This window comes from Triticum dicoccoides, chromosome 5A (genome assembly GCF_002162155.2).
Source record: "Triticum dicoccoides isolate Atlit2015 ecotype Zavitan chromosome 5A, WEW_v2.0, whole genome shotgun sequence".
NCBI lineage: Eukaryota > Viridiplantae > Streptophyta > Magnoliopsida > Poales > Poaceae > Triticum > Triticum dicoccoides.
Window position 1 is genome coordinate 217,359,014 of NC_041388.1, and position 20,329 is coordinate 217,379,342.

Here is a 20,329-nt window from a genome sequence, read left to right on the forward strand (position 1 = left end):
GTGGGGCTAGGTGTCTAGCAAAATTTTGCGGCGTAGGTGGATTTCTTCGTCATCATGTCAGTCGGCAGCGCAATCCGTTTCAGGACACTTTCCTTCATCGCCAATGACTCAGCGTGGCTTCGCGAGGCCTCGCTGGATGTGGAGGCATTGCCCGTCCGTGACGTGGGGCATTTTCGCGCATCGTCGTACGGAGTCCTTCTCCGACAACCCTCGGCTCCATACCGAGTGGCTGCCCACTCTACCATCGCGCGCCGCCGCAAGCATTCCGAGTGCTCGTGGCTCCAGTGCTAGATCAAGCATGCCGTGGCCACCCAGGTCGCGGCAGAGCATGTGGCGGCTCTCGAGTTCGATGAGCCCGCCCTCGACCTCTCTGAGGGGTCATTCGGCGACTCCTCTAAGGAGTCCGAGTGTGAAAGCACCGAGTCAACCGTTGAGGTTCTCATGGCGGATAACTCTGAGTGCCGTGCACCCCCGAGATACACAGATGCACAGAATGGCTGTGTGGGTGCATCTCACGACAACACAGATGCTGGCACCGAGGGCCATGAGCCGTACCTACCTCAAGCTCTCACCCGAGAGCAGCGGGGCGAGCTCCACCGCCGGAACGAACAACTCCAAACACCCCCAACACCGGGACGACTCCTAAGGCATTGGCCATGGAGTCAACTCGCCTGGCCACCTTGGTCAAGCGTGATCGCCTTGAATGGCTTCAGAAGTAGCTGGACGAACATGAACACCATCAACCCAGTTCCAGTCAGCAAAAACATCGGCTCTTCTCGAGTGACCAGCCTCGTAAGTATGAAGTCCTCAGTACTCCATTGCAAAATCTAGCAGTTGCCACTCGGATCGCGGATTCCATCCAGACCTCTGGCTCTGCGGCCGACGAATGGATTCCATAGATCTAGGCACTCCTGAAGACGGTTGATACATCTCCAATGTATCTGTAATTTTTGATTGTTTCATGCTATTATATTATCAATCTTGGATGTTTTATAATCATTTTATATCATTTTTGGTACTAACCTATTGACATAGTGCTAAGTACCAGTTCCTGTTTTTTCCGTGTTTTTACATCGCGGAAAATCAATATCAGACAGAGTCCAAATGCCACGAAACTTTACGGAGATTTTTTATGGGCCAGAAGGAACAAGTTGGGCCCTCATAGCATCTGGTGGGAGTCTTGAGGAGGGGACAACCCACCAGGACGTGCCAGGAGGCCCAATCGCGCCCTGGTGGGTTGTGCCGACCTCGGGTGCCCCCCGGACCGCCTCTTTTCTCTATAAATACTCAAATATTCCCAAAACCCTATGGGAGTCGATGAAATATTCACCTAGCCGCCGCAAGTCCAGAACCAACAGATCCAATCTAGACACCATCTGGGATGGGGTTCACCACCTCCATTGGTGCCTCTCCGATGATGCGTGAGTAGTTCTTTGTAGACCTTCGGGTCCATAGTTAGTACCTAGATAGGTTCATCTCTCTCTCTCTCTTGATTCTCAATACAATGGTCTCTTGGAGATCCATATGATGTAACTCTTTTTGCGGTGTGTTTGTTGGGATCTGACGAACTTTGAGTTTATGATCAATCATATCTTTTATATCCATGAAAGTCATTTGAGTTTGTTTGATCTTTTATATGCATGATCTCTTATAGCCTCGTATTTGTTCTCCGATATTTGGGTTTTGTTTGGCCAAATTTATCTATTTATCTTGCAATGGGAAGAGGTGCCCGGTAGTGGGTTCGATCTTACGGTGCTTGATCCCAGTAATAGAAAAGGGAACCGACACGTATGTATCGTTGCTACTAAGGATAAAAAGACGGGGTCTATATCTACGCAATAGATAAACAGATCTTGTCTACATCATGTCATCGTTCTTATTGAATTACTCCATTTTTCCATGAATTTAATACACTGGATGCATGTTGGATAGTGGTCGGTGTGTGGAGTAATAGTAGTAGATGCAGGCAGGAGTCCGTCTACCAATCCTGGACGTGATGCCTATGTAATGATCATTGCCTGGATATCATCATAATTATTTGAGGTTCTATCGATTTCCGAAGAGTAATTTGTTTACCCACCGTTTGCTATTTTTCTCGAGAGAAGCCACTACTGAAACCTACGGCCCCCGTGTCTTCTTCCTCATATATTTGCTTGCGATCTACTTTTCCTTTGCATTTTTATTCAGATCTATTAAACCAAAAATAAAAATAATACTTTGCTGCAATTTATTTTATTTGTGATCTATTATTTCAATCTACTACAATTTTCTAGCATCGTTACCCGAAAGGGATTGACACCCTCTTTAACACGTCGGGTTGCGTGGTGTTGTTATTTGTGTGCAGGTGTTGTTTAAGTTGTGTTGCTTGGTTCTCCTACTGGTTCGATAACCTTGGTTTCTTCACTGAGGGAAATACCTACCGTCGCTGTGATGCATCATCCCTTCCTCCTTGGGGAAATGCCTACGTAGTCCTAGCAGACAGGAGCTTTTCTGGCGCTATAACCAGAGAGCAATCAAAAGGAATTTCTGGCACCATTGCCGGGGAGGATTTTCTTCATAACCAGGTTCCTAATCACAAATCTCATCTCCTCACAATTTACATTATTTGCCATTTGCCTCTCATTTTCCTCTCCCACACTTCACAAAAATTTGCCGTTTTATTCGCCTCTCTTTCTCGTTCGCCATTTTCTTGCCAGATCTGTTTTTACGTGCATCTTTGTTCGCCGTTATGGATAGTTCTCCTTCTATTTCTTGCACTCCCGAGGATGAAGTACTCAACTTTAAACAAAGGGGAGGAGAAAATTTAAAAGATGCTTGACATAGAATTTGTAATGCTCATAATAGATCTATCTGTAAGCAATCTACCATTGTGCTTCTGTGTTGTTTTTATGTTGGCATAACCACTTGGTATAGATTCGTCCTTGATACGATTACCGGTGGCAATTTCTTAATGATTCCTCCTTTTGATGCCCTTAATGCTATGGGAGATTTAGTGGGTTCACCGCTTCTTATGGTTAATGAAACAATTTTGACTCTTGAGCACGTTATGGAAAGATTAGATGCTATCGAAAAGAAAATGCTCACCAAAGATCATATGGAAATAATATATAAAAAGATGCATAATTTCTCTACTCATCTTGGGTTAAAAGCGGGAGATATTTTTAAGTTGTTAAAAGAGAGGGGTACCTTAATCCATGAAAGAATAAGAAAGTCCGTCTCGGATAGATAAATTGGAAGAATCTTTAGTAATCTAAGCACGGCTTTTTCTACCACTAAAATTACTGAGGAAAGTCCCGTAAAGAGTAGGACATCCAGGAACAAGGGTGCCACTTCTAGTAATAGTAATAATGGAGGTCTTAAGATGATTAGTGTTCACGCAGATTTTGTTGAAGTGATAAGAGATACTTTTGGCAAGAACGAAATCTTTGAATTTATTCCTAGGAGTATTGTTATTGAAAATCTTTATGCTAAATCCTTAAAGTATTCTAAGTGTTTGATTGAATAGTTGGACAAAGATGACAAAACTTAGATCCTTGCTTTATGCCTAGCTAAGGGCGTAAAACTATAACGCTTGTTGGGAGGCAACCCAATGAATAAAATTTATTTTTGCTTTATTCTTCCTGTTATTGTGTGTTAACACAATTATGCTACTGTTATGTTTGTGTTTTTATGTCTTAATTAGTGTTTGTGCCAAGTAAAGCCTTTAGGATCTTCTTGGGTGATAGTTGTTTGATCTTGCTGAAAAAGCAGAAACTTTTACGCTCATGAAATTAATTTTCATATTTTACAAAAGAGCGATAAAATACCCATTCCACCAGCAGTAGATCGATATACAAATTTCTCAGGTCTTCCTAAATTTTCAGAATTTTGGAGTTATAGAAGTATTCAAAATAGTCAGATTGCTATAGACTGTTCTGTTTTGACAGATTCGGTTTTCTTTGTGTTGTGTGCTTATTTTGATGGCTCTATGGTTTTCTTTGATGATTTTTTGCCATAGAAAAGTTGGAATACAGTAGATATAATACAAAAACAAAATATGAATTGGTTTGATGCAACACTTATAGTAGTGGTTTATTATTCTTATACTAACGGATCTCACGAAGGTTTTGTTGAGTTTTGTGTGATTGAAGTTTTCAAGTTTTGGTTTATCTTACGATGGATGAAGGAAGGATGGAAGAGCCTAAGCTTGGTGATGCCCCGGAATCCCAAGCTATTATCCAAAAATTAGCAACCAACTAAGCTTGGGGATGCCCCCGAGTGGCCTCCCCGCTTTCTTCCAACAACTATCGGTATTTTACTCGAGACTATATTTTTATTCGTCACATGATATGTGTTTTGCTTGGAACATCTTGTATGATATGAGTCTTTGCTTGTTTTATTTTGTGTTTTAAGTCATCAATCCTTGCTGGGCACACCTATTTGAGAGAGCCAAAATTATGTCATGACTTGTTAGAATTGCTCTCTATGCTTCACTTAAATCTTTTATGAGCTAGGACTTGCTCTAGTGCTTCACTTATATGTTTTTGAGCACGGTGTGCTTAGTATTTTCAAAAAAATGCTCTATTGCTTCACTTAGATTTATTTGAGAGTTAGTATATTTTTTAAGAAAAACTCTCGTGCTTCACTTAAATTATTTTGAGAGAAAGAAATATTATGCTCATGATCTTCACTTATATTTGTTTGAGCTTATGAAAAGCAACACATGAAAATTAGTCCGAAAGTGGTAGATATCCAAGAAGTACAAAGAAAAGAAAAATGTCATGAAGATCATTGGACAAAATAAACTTGATTCTTAGTAATAGTTTTGAGATATGATGATGTGATATGTGAGTTATGTTGATGAGTAATTATGCTCTAGTAGGAATATTGGTGTTAAAGTTTGTGATTCCCGAAGCATGCACGTATAGTCTCTCGTTATGCTATAATGTTGGAGCATGATTTATTTTCATTGTCTTCCTTATGAGTGGTAGTCAGGGACGAGCGCTGGTATTTTCCTACCAATCTATCCCTCTAGGGGCATGTGTAGTAGTACTTTGCTTCAAGGGATAATAAATTTTGGCAATAAGTATATGAGTTCTCTAAGACTAATGTGAGTCCATGAATTATACACACTCTTACCTTTTCGCAATTTGCTAGCCTCTACGGTACCGTGCATTACCCTTACTCACGTTGAGACACGGTGCAAACTTCGCAGGTGCATCCAAACCCCGTGATATGATACGCTCTATAACACATAAGCCTCATTATATCTTCCTTAAAACAGCCACCATACCTACCTATTATGGCTTTTCCATGGCCATCCCGAGATATATTGCCATGCAACTTCCACCGTTTTCGTTTGATGACTTGAGCATTCATTGTCATATTGCTTTGCATGATCATATAACTGACTTAATGTTTGTGGCTCAGCCACCGTTCATCATTTTTCATACATGTTACACTAGATCATTGCTAAAGCCATTCATATAGAGTCGTACTTTGTCATAGGTATCGAGTTGTAATTTTTGTTTCTTTTGAGTTATAAGTAAACACTACTACAGGATGTTGCTGACGCGACACTACGATCAGAGACCCTTCGAGAAACTGTGTGCGATGCAATAATCGCAAATGGTGGTGTATGAAAACCATCAAAAACGGTGCAAAACATTTGCGATGGAGGATGTATCAAACACGGTTCAGATTTTAGTTGCGTATGCGATGAACGGCATATGATTCAGCTCAATTAACTATTTGCGATGAGGAGGAACAAAAGAAACGGGCAGCCAGATGAAGGCGTGTGCGATATACAGCATACGGTTCACTGGGATGAACTCTGTGTGATTAGGCAACACAAAAGAAACGGTCAGCCGATCAAGGTGTGTGCGATGTACATCATACGGTTCACTTGGATGAACTGTTTGTGATTAGGCAAGAGAACAGAAGCGGTTCAATATAACAAGATGTGTGTGATACGCGGCAAACAGGTCTGTAATCAGAAATGTGTGCCCCAGTGCCCCGTGAGGAAAGGATGATGGAGACTATGATCCCCCACAAGTCGGGATTAGATTCTGGACAATGAGAGAAAGAAAAAAACAAAAAAGGATAAAAAGGAAGAAAAAGAAAAAGGAAAAAAAGAGAAAAAAGAAAAAAGAAAAATAAACAAAGAGAGAAGGGGCATTGCTAGTATCCTTTACCACACTTGTGCTTCAAAGTAGCACCATGTTTTTCATATGGAGAGTCTCCTATGTTGTCACTTTCATATACTAGTGGGAATTTTTCATTATAGGATTAGACGCACACCCACTTAGTTTTCATATTGAGATTTCATACACTTATAGCTCTTAGTGCATTCGTTGCATGCCAATCCCTACTCCTCATGTTGATATCAATTGATGGGCATCTCCATAGCCCGTTGGTTAGCCGCATCGATGTGAGACTTTCCTACTTTTTTGTCTTCTCTATATTTACCCCTATCATCATACTCTATTCCACCCGTAGTTCTATATCCATGGCTTGCGCTCATGTATTGCGTAAGAGTTGAAAAAGCTGAGGCGCGTTAAAAATTACGAACCAATTGCTCGGCTTGTCATCGGGGTTGTGAATGATAAATACTTTGTGTTAGGAAGACATAGCATGACAAGACTATATGATTTTGTAGGGATAACTTATTTTAGCATTGATATTTTGAAAGACATGGTTGCTTGTTGATATGCTTGAGTATCTAAATTATTATGTCAACACTAGGCTATTGCTTTGAACCACATAAAAAGTCCAATTGTCCATGCTATAAAGAAAAGAATATGCTATGACATGTTAAGCAGCACTCCACATCAAAAATTATGTTTTTATCACTTACCTACTCGAGGACGAGTAGAAGTTAAGCTTGGGGATGCTGATACGTCTCCAATGTATCTATAATTTTTTATTGTTTCATGCTATTATGTTATCAATCTTGGATGTTTTATAATCGTTTTATATCATTTTTGGTACTAACCTATTGACATAGTGCCAGGTGCCAGCTCCTGTTTTTTCCGTGTTTTTTAAATCACAGAAAATCAATATCAGACGGAGTCCAAATGCCACGAAACTTTACGGAGATTTTTTATGGACCAGAAGGAACAAGTTGAGCCCTGGTAGCACCTGTGGGGAGTCCCGAGGAGGGGACAACCCACCAGGGCGCCCAGGAGGCCCAGGTGCACCCTGGTGGGTTGTGCCCACCTTGGGTGCCCCCGGACCGCCTCTTTGCTCTATAAATACCCAAATATACCCAAAACCCTATGGGAGTCGGTGAAATATTCATCTAGCTGCCGCAGAGTCCGGAACCACCCGATCCAATCTAGACACCATCTGGGATGGGGTTCACCACCTCCATTGGTGCCTCTTCCGATGATGCATGAGTACTTTTTTTGTAGACCTTCAGGTCCGTAGTTAGTACCTAGATGGCTTCATCTCTCTCTCTTGATTCTCAATACAATGGTCTCTTGGAGATCCATATGATGTAACTCTTTTTGTGGTGTGTTTGTTGGGATCTGATGAACTTTGAGTTTATGATCAGTCATATCTTTTTATATCCATAAAATTATTTGAGTTTCTTTGATCTCTTATATGCATGATCTCTTATAGCCTCGTATTTCTTCTCCGATATTTGGGTTTTGTTTGGCCAAATTGATCTATTTATCTTGTAATGGGAAGAGGCGCCCGGTAGTGGGTTCGATCTTAAAGTGCTTGATCCTAGTGACAGAAAAGGGAACCGACACGTATGTATCGTTGCTACTAAGGATAAAAAGACGGGATCTATATCTACGCAATAGATAAACGGATTTTGTCTACATCATGTCATCATTCTTATTGCATTACTCCGCTTTTCCATGGACTTAATACACTAGATGCATGCTGGATAGTGGTCGATGTGTGGAGTAATAGTAGTAGATGTAGGCAGGAGTCGGTCTACTAATCTTGGACGTGATGCCTTTGTAATGATCATTGCCCGGATATCGTCATAATTATTTGAGGTTCTATCAATTGCCCAACAATAATTTGTTTACCCACTGTTTGCTATTTTTCTCGAGAGAAGCCACTGCTGAAACCTACGGGCCCCGGGTCTTCTTCCTCATATATTTGCTTGCGATCTACGTTTCCTTTACATTTTTATTTAGATCTATTAAACCAAAAATAAAAAATACTTTGCTGCAATTTATTTTATTTGTGATCTATTATTTCAATCTACTACAATTTTCTGGCATCGTTACACAAAAGGGGTTGACACCCCCTTTAACACGTCAGGTTGCGAGGTGTTGTTATTTGTGTGCAGGTGTTGTTTACGTTGTGTTGCTTGGTTCTCCTACTAGTTCGATAATCTTGGTTTCTTCACTGAGGGAAATAAATACCGTCGCTGTGCTGCATCATCCCTTCCTCTTTGGGGAAATACCAACGTAGTACTAGCAGATAGGAGCTTTTCTGGTGCTATAACTAGAGAGCAATCAATGGTGTTGTCGCAGAATGCGGCAGTGTCCCAGTTTAGAGATTGGATCCATAGCGCGTCAATGCTCGCGGAGACAGTTCAGTCGGCTCATAGCCCACTCGTCTCCGTCAGGCGCCGAGTCGCTTCCTCCTCAAGAGATCATCATGAAGATCGGAGGCGCGATCGAGTTGCGTCGCCCCGGCGTCACGAGGACTACGAACGTGCCCTGATGCCTCCACCACGAGATAGAGCATACATGCACCAGCCCTACGACGACAGGCGAACACACGGCGGCGATTGCAGGTCGAGTCCCAATCGTCACACGAGGGACACTCGAAACCCGCAGTTCAATGCAAGATCAGTTCTCGCTTAGAACCTGGTCGATAGGGGTTGGGCCCTGCGAGATGGCCAAGATCATGATGTACCGAGTGATAACCCACAAGTATAGGGGATCGCAACAATTTTCGAGGGTAGAGTATTCAACCCAAATTTATTGATTCAACACAAGGGGAGCCAAAGAATATTCTCAAGTATTAGCAACGGAGTTGTCAATTTAACCACACTGGGAAACTTAATATCTGCATCAAGTGTTTAGTAGCAAAGTAATATGATAGTAGTGGTAACGGTAGCTAAAGGTAACGGTAGCAAAAGTAATATTTTTGGTATTTTTTGAAGTTAAAGACAGTAGGAAAGGCTCCGACTGCATATATATATATATATATATATATATATATATATATATATATATATATATATATATATATATATATATATTAAAGGAACTATAGAACTATTACATGGTGGTAATTACAAAAAGGGGGGGGTGGGTGGTAAGAGCTATCAATGTACAACTACGGAGAGTCTTGTTGTCAATTTTGTAAGATAGAAGAGACCACATGTCTCTTATGCTCAGGCAATCTATATTGTATGTTACTAAAGTCAGACTTGAATCGATCCCACCATGAGGCCACCGAAGGCACAATATGTCTAAAGTGGTTATTGTTGCGCTCCTTCCATAGACTCCAAGCAGCAACTAGGAAGATTTCCATCGCCATTTGGCGAGGATGTCGTGCCTTTAGTTGCCCCACGAGGTCCAGTCTATTTCCATCTTCGGTCCAGCGGATGTCCAAGCGCCGCCAGCACTCATTGCTAAAGGTGTAGTGGAAGAACATATGCTCCACCGTTTCTTCTACGTGTAGACCACAGAGCAAGCAGTCGAGGTTGGAACCAATGTTGTAATGCCTCCCTTATAGCATGTTTCGTGTATTGAGGCAATCCGGCAACAAGAACCAACCAAAGACCTTGATTTTTGGGGTGCACCTGGTGCGCCAAAGCGATCGGAAGGCCATATGAGCGACCACATACCGAAAGAAGAATTGATAGTATGTGGCAGTTTTGAAAACGGTCGCACCCCAGCAGTATGACCAAACATCGTCATGCTCCTCAAAAGTCACAGTCGTGACATCCAGTTGTAGCAGTTTGAGCTCTTCATGGGCTTGCACGGAGAGCGGAAGTTGAAAGGTTTCACGCAGTGTGGTGGTAGTCAAAAAGTCACGGACCGACAAATCTTCATTGGTGGCGTACGAGAAGGCTCTCGGGTATTTATCAGCGTAGATAGCATTATTCCAATTATCCTTCCAAAAAGCGCAGATGTACCCTGCTTTATTTGGACATGAGTGATCCCGCGGTATATTGGCATTAAAGGAACAAGATCGCGCCACCAGAAGGAACCGCATATATCATTAGCATGGGGGATTGAATCAACATAGTATGTATCCCAAACCAACTGCACCCAAGGGATGTCCATTCTGTTATAAAACTTATGAAGGAACTTCAGAAGCATACCATCATTTTGAACTTTTAGGTCAAGAATCCTGAGGCCACCACTAGATTTAGGTCGACATACCATGGGCCAGGCAGCTAGTGAGGTATGTTTGACGCCATCTGCGGTTTTTTTGTTGCAGAGGCAATGTCTTCGGATTTTGTCCAGTTACGCGAGGATTTTTGGCGGCAGTCGCATGGTGCCCATCGGATAGATAGCGAGCGATGTAATGAGCGAGTTGAGCAAGGCCAACCTTCCAGCATGCGACATGAGGGACATGGCCGCAATGATTTTTCTCTCAGCTTTGCACAAAAAAGGTGTCATATCAAGAAGCGAAGGGCGAGTGGTCCCTAAGGGCAAACCCAGGTAAGTAAACGGCATGTTCGGCTTGAGCGCAACCAAAAAGAGTGGCCAGATCATTGCACGTGCCTGCCGATGTGTTAATGGGCACGAGAGTGGATTTATGAAAGTTAATCTTAAGTCCAATGGAGGTGGCGTAGTCTTCAAGAATTTACTTCATCTTGGCCGCTTGGAGGAGACACGCAGGCAAGACAATGATAGTATCGTCCGCATATTGGATCACCGGGTACTTGGCATTGCCCTTGGGAGGGATGGGGTGGCTGAGTAGACCTTGATCAATCGCCTCATTAATGGTTGATTGCAAGAGATCGGCTGCAATGACAAAAATGAGGGTAGACATGGGATCTCCTTGGCGCACTCCGCACTTGCAGTGAAATTGCCGCCCAGGTACACCATTCAAGAGCACAGAAGACTTGCCGGAAGAGAAGATACTTTCCATCCAAGTGAGCCATTTAGGTGGGAAGCCCATTTTTCGCATGATTAGGAGCATAGAGGAATGTTCAATTGTATCGAAGGCTTTGGCAAAGTCTAATTTCAGGAGGACAATTTCTTTCTTTGAAGCTTGACATTGGTGTATGTATTCGAAGGCCCAGGCCAAACAGTTGTGAATGGATCGTCCATGAAGGAAGCCATATTGATTTTGATGTGCCAGTTTGAGGATAATGTTCTGGAGGCAATTGGCCAGGATTTTAGTGATCAGCTTCAGGCAGCAGTTCAGGAGACTGATGGGCCGAAAATCATTGACAGTGTCAGGTGAGTTGGTCTTTGTAATTGGTGTGATATAGCCAGCATTGATGCTTTCCAAATTTATGCCACCCCAATGAAACTCCTCACATAAAAGATAAAAATCCTCTTTGAGGATGGGCCAACACGCTTTCAAGAACGCCCAATTGAAGCCGTCAGGGCCGGGGGCACGGTTAGGTGGCATAGCCGCCATCACGTCATCAATCTCTTCACGTGTGAACGGAACCACAAGATTGTCTAAGTTGAATTTCATGGGCAAAGGGTTAGCTTGTCCCATCCTAGCCTTAAAGGCCTCAAAAAGTATAGATTCTTTCCCAACATGATCCTCCACAATCCCTCCATTGACAGTTTTAAGAGAACTAATGCAGTTACTCCGGTAACGTTCAGTAGTGACAGTCTGAAAAAATTTGAGTTCTCGTCTCCAAACTGAATCCATCGGATGGTGCATCGTTTCCTCCAGTAATCTTTTTGGTATTGAAGGAGTCTCAGAATGTGTTTTTTGAGAATATTGCGGAAGTTTCTTTCTAGAGTAGTAAGATGTCGACGATCTTTGATGTTATCCAATTCCAGGAGGGCTTTATTAGTGTTTTCAATGGCAACAGTGAGGCGGGAGTTTGAGTGCATATCTCACAGCCTTGAGTTTTTGCCCAATTTTCGCATCATGGTTGTAGCGTTTATTGTGTTTAATGGGTTTATTCCAGGCCTGTTCCACCACCTCCATGAAACCAGGGTGAGCGATCCAATATGATTCAAACCTGAAAAGTTTACTTTTTGGGATCGTTGTTTGAATGATCACAGAGCAAGGAGTATGACCAGAGACGGGTTTTCCTAGCGGGTTCACCATTGTCTTTGGAAAAGAAAGAGTCCAGTGTAGTGTGGTGAAAAACCAATCAAGTTGTTCAAGAAGTGGTTGATGTTGCATATTGGACTAAGTGTACGCTCTCCCCTTGATTGGCAATTCAGTAAGGTTTTGCTCACGAATGAAATCATTAAAGGTGAACATATCCTGAACACTACCGCCCGGCTTGTTGCGATTGTCAGGCGATCGCATGTAGTTAAAGTCACCAAGAACAAGCCACTCTTCGGAGCTAGGGATATTCAAATCTAATAACCAGTTGGTAACAATAGCAACGGAAAAGTAAATAAGCGAAGAACAATATATGGAAAGCTTGTAGGCAATGGATCGGTGATAGAGAATTATGCCGGATACAATCGATCATGTAACAGTCATAACCTAGGGTGATGCCGAACTAGCTCGAGTTCATCAATGTAATGTAGGCATGTATTCCGAATATAGTCATACGTGCTTATGGAAAAGAACTTGCATGACATCTTTTGTCCTACCCTCCTGTGGCAGCGGGGTCCTAGCGGAAACTAAGGGATATTAAGTCCTCCTTTTAATAGAGTACCGAAACAAAGCATTAACACATAGTGAATACATGAACTCCTCAAACTACGGTCATCACCGGTAAGTATCTCGATTATTGTTACTTCGGGGTTAACGGGTCATAACACATAATAGGTGACTATAGACTTGCAAGATAGGATCAAGAACTCTCATATATTGATGAAAACATAATAGGTTCAGATCTGAAATCATGGCTCTCGGGCCCTAGTGACAAGCATTAAGCATAGCAAAGTCATAGCAACATCAATCTCAGAACATAGTGGATACTAGGGATCAAACCCTAACAAAACTAACTCGATTACATGATAAATCTCATCCAACCCATCACCGTCCAGCAAGCCTATGATGGAATTACTCACGCACGGTGGTGAGCATCATGGAATTGGTGATGGAGGAAGGTTGATGATGACGATGGCGACGGATTCCCCTCTCCGGAGCCCCAAACGGACTCCAGATCAACCCTCCCGAGAGAGTTTAGGGCTTGGCGGCAGCTCCGTATCATAAACGCGATGAATCCTTCTCCTTGGTTTTTTTTCTCCCCGAAAGTGAATATATGGAGTCAAGGTTGAGGTCGGTGGAGCGTCAGGGCGCCACGAGGCAGGGGGGCGCTCCCCCACCCTCGTGGACAGGTGGAGGCCCCCTTGACGTGGATCTTCCTTGCAATATTTATTATATATTCCAAAATAATTCTCTATTGATTTTCAGGTCATTCCGAGAACTTTTATTTCTGCACAAAAATAACACCATGGAAATTCTGCTGAAAACAGCGTCAGTCTGGGTTAGATCTATTCAAATCATGCAAGTTAGAGTCCAAAACAAGGGCAAAAGTGTTTGGAAAAGTAGATACGATGGAGACGTATCAACTCCCCCAAGCTTTGCTTGTCCTCAAGCAATTCAGTTGATAAACTGAAAGTGACAAAGAAAAAAAATTACAAACTCTATTTGCTCTTGTTGATGTAAATATGTAAAGCCAGCATTCAAGTTTTCAGCAAAGATTATGAACTAACCATATTCACAAAAACATTTAGGTCTCATGTTTACTCATATCAATGGCATAATCAACTAGCAAGCAATAATAATAAATCTCGAATGACAACACTTTCTCAAAACAATCAAGATATGATATAACAAGATGGTATCTCGCTAGCCCTTTCTGAGACCACAAAACATAAATGCAGAGCACCTTTAAAGAACAAGGACTGACTAGACATTATAATTCATGGTAAAAGAGATCCAGTCAAGTCATACTCAATGTAAACTAACAGTAATGGATGCAAATGACAATGATGCTCTCCAACTGGTGCTTTTTAATAAGAGGATGATGACTCAGCATAAAAGTAAATGGATAGGCCTTTCGCAGAGGGAAGCAGGGATTTGTAGAGGTGCCAGAGCTCGGTATTGAAATAGATATGAATAATATTTTGAGCGGTATACTTTCATTGTCAACATAACAACCAAGAGATGGCGATATCTTCCATGCTACACACATTATAGGCGGCTCCCAAACAGAATGGTAAAGTTTATACTCCCCCTCCACCAACAAGCATCAATTCATGGCTTGCTTGAAACAACGAGTGCCTCCAAATAACAAGAGTCCCGAGGGAGTTTTGTTTGCAATTATTTTGATTTGATTTGCATAAAGCATGGGACTGGGCATCCCGGTGACCAGCCATTTTCTCGTGAGTGAGGAGCGAAGTCCACTCCTCTTGAGAATAACCCACCTAACATGGAAGATACAGACAACCCTAGTTGATACATGAGCTATTCGAGCATACAAAACAGAATGTTTATTTGAAGGTTTAGAGTGTGGCACATACAAATTTACTTGGAACGGCAGGTAGATACCGTATATAGGCAGGTATGGTGGACTCATATGGAATAACTTTGGGGTTTATGGAATTGGATGCACAAGCAGTATTCCTGCTTAGTACAGGTGAAGGCTAGCAGAAGACTGGGAAGCGACCAGCTAGAGAGCGACAACAGTCATGAACATGCATTAAAATTAATCAACACCGAATGCAAGCATTAGTAGGATATAATGCACGATCAACATAAATATCGTAGATGCTATGTTGATTTTGTTTCAACTACATGTGTGAACATGTGCCAAGTCAAGCCACTCGAATAATTTAAAAGAGGATACCACCCTATTATACCACATCACAACCATTTTAATAGCATGTTGACACGCAAGGTAAACCATTATAAGCTCCTAGCTGGTTAAGCATGGCATAAGCAACTATAATCTCTAATTGTCATTGCAAACATGTTTATTCATAATAGGCTGAATCAGGAACGATGAACTAATCATATTTACAAAAACAAGAGAGTCGAGTTCATACCAGATTTTCTCATCTCAATAAGTTCATCATATAATCATCATTATTGCCTTTCACTTGCACGACCGAATAGTGTGGATAACAATAATAGTGCACATGCATTGGACTAAGCTGGAATCTGCAAGCATTCAATTCAAGAGAGAAGACAAGGTAATATGGGTTCTTTGTCAGATCAATGATAATGCATATAAGAGCCACTTTAACATTTTCATTATGGTGTTCTACTATCGACCCCCAAAGAACAAGAAAAGAAATAAAACTATTTATACGGGAAAGCTCCCAACAAGCAAAAGAAGAACGAGATATCTTTTTGGGTTTTCTTTTTAATTACTACTACAAGCATGGAAAGTAAACTAATTAAAAGCCACAACTAATTGTTTTTGTTTTTTCTTAAGGTTTATTAAACACACAAGAAGAAAGCATAAAAAAGGAAAATAAACTAGCATGGATGATACAATGAAAAAGTATGAGCACCGACAACTAGCAATGAGTGTGTGAACATGAATGTAATGTCGGCGAGAAATACGTACTCCCCCAAGCTTAGGCTTTTGGCCTAAGTTGGTCTATAGCCACGGCTGGCCTGGCGGATATCCAAAGTTATAGTTGGGGTCGTACTGAGATGCAGCATCTATTGCCTCATGAGCTGCCACTTGGAGACGGGCCGTCTCCGTCCTCCTCTTATACTCATCCGCCTCCTCCCTGGTTATAATATATCTCCCTTTTGCCTGAGAGTCAAAGAAAGCAGGAGCAGGGAGAGCGACGTGATAGGTGCATTGTCGGTGTCAAAACCTGCGGATCTCGGGTAGGGGGTCCCGAACTGTGCGTCTAGGCCGGATGGTAACAGGAGGCAAGGGACATGAAGTTTTACCCAGGTTCGGGACCTCTTGATGGAGGTAAAACCCTACGTCCTGCTTGATTAATATTGATGATATGGGTAGTAGAAGAGTAGATCTACCACGAGATCAGAGAGGCTAAACCCTAGAAGCTAGCCTATGGTATGATTGTTGATGTGTATGTTCTCCTACAGACTAAAACCCTCCGGTTTATATAGACACCGGATAGGGTTAGGGTTACATAGAGTTGGTTACAATGGCCTAAATACCCGTATCGCCAAGCTTGCCTTCCATGCCAAGGAAAGTCCCTTCCGGACACGGGACGAAGTCTTCAATCTTGTATCTTCATAGTCCTGGAGTCCGACTGAAGGTATAGTCCGGCCATCCGGACACCCCCTAATCCAGGACTCCCTCAGTAGCCCCCGAACCAGGCTTCAATGACGATGAGTCCGGCGCGCAGATTGTCTTCGGCATTGCAAGGCGGATTCTCCTCCAAATTCCATGTACCTGTTGAATAAAGTCCGGTTTCTTGTAGATGTTGCGCTCCTTGGCTTCTGCGCCCAATAATGGCCGCTCCCCACGTGTCAAACGAATATGAAAGGTCTGAGTGTTTTTACATTCACACCCCTAGCCGTGTAAACAAGTTGACCTATTTAAGGAGACGAGGATTTAGATCCAAACCACACCTTCCCCCTTCGCGAGTGTTCATCAGAGCGCATTCAACAAAGATCCATTCCACCATGGCCAGCCGTCGCGACTCCTCCTCCCGCCCTTCCAGCCCTAAGCCTGGATATTGGGAAAGATGCTACATCCCGCATAGCGAGTTAGTGACGCTCCAGACCAAGGGATTTCTCCCCCCGGCCTATATGATCCCGGTTTGAGCCGGTCTTGCCGTCTATAACGGCGGAGAGCAAGCAGAGAGCACCCCTAATCCCTCCAAAGGAGAGCGGGTGTGCCTCGTCCCTTATTTAATAAGGGGGCTCGGATTTCCAATCCATCCATTTCTCCGGGGGCTGCTGGAGTTCTACGGCCTCCAGCTACATCATCTCACGCCTGCCTCAGTATTGCATATCGCGGGCTTTGTAGCCCTTTGCGAGCTGTTCTTGGGCATTGAAGCTCATTTCGGACTGTGGAGGGAGCTATTTTGCCTCGTGCCCTGTTCCAAGAAGGGGTCTATGTATCAAGTGGGCGGAGCCGAAGTATGGCGCATCGCCGGGACCGGCTATCTGTTCGGAACCCCAAAGAAGGTGTCCGAAGACTGGCCCTCAGAATGGTTTTACATAGAAGACGTCCCGCTTCCGGATCCTATCCAGATCGGCCTCCCTGAGTTCAACAATGCTCCCTTATAGAAGCACCTAAGTTGGCGCCCACATAGCCCACAGAGGGAAAGTGACAGGGACGTTGTTTACCTGATGGGCTGGATAAGATTGTTAGCTCATTTCGGACTAACCATGATCGGGGTCATGGCCGCATGCATCATGCGAGGGGTGCAGGCGCTACAGTATAGAGGCCAACCCATGTGGGATTTCAACGGGGAGGACGACACCACCCGCTACGGCCGTAAGGGGCCGGATTCGGCTGCGGCTCTAATAAAGACCTTGTCCGCTTTGTACAAGGGAGAAGAGGAGGATTTTCTCTGCGTTGGCCCAAAGGGTGGATTTTCCATGTACAATCCTCCAAGCTGGGTGAGTGATCACATCTTGCCCATCCATTTTATATCCCAATTGTTAAATATTTAATCTTAGTGATTTCGACGCAGGAACTGCGCCAGGCTGTTAAAGAAATAAACAACCCTCCTCCACGACCCGAGGACCGAGGACGGTCCCTCGACCCGGACTCGCAAGAGGATCTGGAGCTTTCAGTGGATCTGATTGATGGAGTGTTCCATCAATTGAGCAGGGACAACGCCCTGGTGGCCATTACGGCCGATTATCCAGGGCTAATCCTGGCCTCCCGGAAACGGGAGGCCAAACCTGCGGCGACAAGCCAACGAGGGGCCGCAGGGCCCCGTGGGCAGAAAAGAGGTGCAGTCCGGACCGTGGCGTCAGCACAAAGGTATGGTGCACCCCCTTATCCCAGGTGTCGTACCTTCAGGGCATATTAACACTTGTGCTCTCTTCAGGACAAAGAGACCTCGGCGAACTATATTCGAAGAGACCGCCAATCGCAACTCCACCAGCCAGGCTCCAAAGCCTTGCCCGGAAGCGGGGCCGAACACAAGGCGCGCATCGGACGCTCCTCCGACGGAGGATGTGGACAGGTTGTCTGCCACCAACTCTGAGGTGGAGAGTGCCATGCACCACAGGTGTCGCCGGACAATTCTTCGCGACGCTTGTTTCTCGCAAGAAGCGTTAGATGCCTTTAAGTCGGGAGATGCATACCTCCGTGCCGCTCAAAATGGTCCAACCAGAGCCACAGAGCAATATGTAAAAGACATACGGGTAAGAAAATTTTGGTAATTATATATATACTAGTAGCCCCTGAGACTTGAAACAGTTAAAATAACTGATTTAAGGATCATTTGTTATGCAGGTTCTTACAGAAAAGAATTCCCTACTGTCCAAGGAGCTGGAAGAGTGCAAAGCCCAACTTGAGGCCGCACTAGCCGCGGCAGGGGAGCCTAAGGAGGCCCCCTCTGGTAATATACACTTCGAAAGATAAGTATTTTGCGAAGCACGGGTTTGGTGCGAATCTGACAAATGAAATTGCAGATGGCGTCGGATTGGATCCGGAAAGGCAACACCTCCTACGCCAGCTAAAGGCTCGTGAGAGGGTGCTGTTAAAGGTGATGGGGGAGAAGAACGATCTCCAAGATGCCAACACCAAGCTGGGCGTCGAGCTGAAAGATGTTCGTGCCCAGCTGTCAGACTCTGTGAAGGAGAATCAGCAGCTTCGGCGCGGCATATTTAGTTAGTGCTTGAACGAACCTTTTGAAAGAAAGTTCGGCGGGGAAGTCGGCTAACAGAGCAATGTCTGTAGGTTTGCTGACAGGTCGTCCTGCAGAGGAGATGCCCGGTTCTACGGGTGACCTTCTTCCCGAGCTCTCGCAACTACTCGATCGAGTTCGGCAGGCAATGCGAGGCGTCGCCCAGGCCCTGTGGCCATCCGTCTCCATGCCCGAAGGTCTTGGAGAGCTTGCGGAGAAGCTAAAAGGAGCACGGTGGCGCTTCCGATTGTGGAAGATATCAGCCTGCCGTGAAGGCGCTAGGGAGGCCTGGGCCATGGTGAAGACGCGGTACGCAAAGGCTAACCCCAACCACATGGCCGAGGTCGGTCCTATAGGGCCCGATGGGAAGGAGATCCCTGTAAGCTTAGTATACGGCCAAGTAGAGTTGGCCGCAAAGTATTCCCAACAGGACTGTAAATTAGACAGCCTGTTAGATGGTATTGAAGAGGAATACAATCAGTCAAAATGACTATGTAATTTAGTTGACATTTATAATGCCTTCTAGCTGGATTGTAGATCATTTGTCATGGCCGACCTTTTCACTTCAGCCTCGGGACCTGACGGTCCGGAGTGTGTCCGAATTCCCATGCGGTTATATAGGAACCGGGGAATGCATGGAGACCAGGCGTAGGGGTCATTAGTGCGTGAACAGACAAGTGCCCGACTAGTTATGTTATATTACATGGTTAGTAAGAAACATCTTCCAGGGAGAATAGTTCTGTTAGGGGTTCCTTTCCCTGGGAGGCATGCCCTAAGGTGCATGTCCATGCTGCGAAAAGAAATGCAGGAAAAACATCTGGGGGCGTATAGATAAAAATAAAAAAGATCATCTTTAGTTCACCGATCGAATATTCCATTAAGAACGCTAGCTTTCGGCTTTACCCAGTCTGAGGTACACGTCCGGCTGACCGGCAGTAACAATCGCAGAGGTGCTCCCTTTACCACCTAGCCGAACAATCGGGAACGTAGGGGTAAGCACAGGAGCAAGGCAACCCAGCTTGGCCAAAACTTAAGTCATATCGATGCATATAATGGTGAATAAAAGGTACATGCGGAAGTGTGACGCATGTGTTGGGCATGAAGCCCGTATGAATAACTTCTATTTAAAGAAGCCCCCAGGTTTAATGAGCGCGGATGGCGCGTCACTTTATGAGCCTTTAAGGGCTATAAGAGAGAGAGAGAGAAGAAGAAGAGAAATGCAAGACAGAAAATATATAAAAAATGGACAGAGGTAGGAGACAAACATAGAGTCCGGCGCTAGGCATAGAATCTTCGGAGACGGGCTACGTTCCATGGGTTCGACTCGAGTCGGTTATCCGATGCATCTCGCAGGCGGTACGCTCCACCAGTCAGGACTTGGTCAATTATGAAGGGACCTTCCCACTTGGGCTTGAGTTTGTCCTTTTTCTTGTCCGGTAGTCGTAGAACTAATTCGC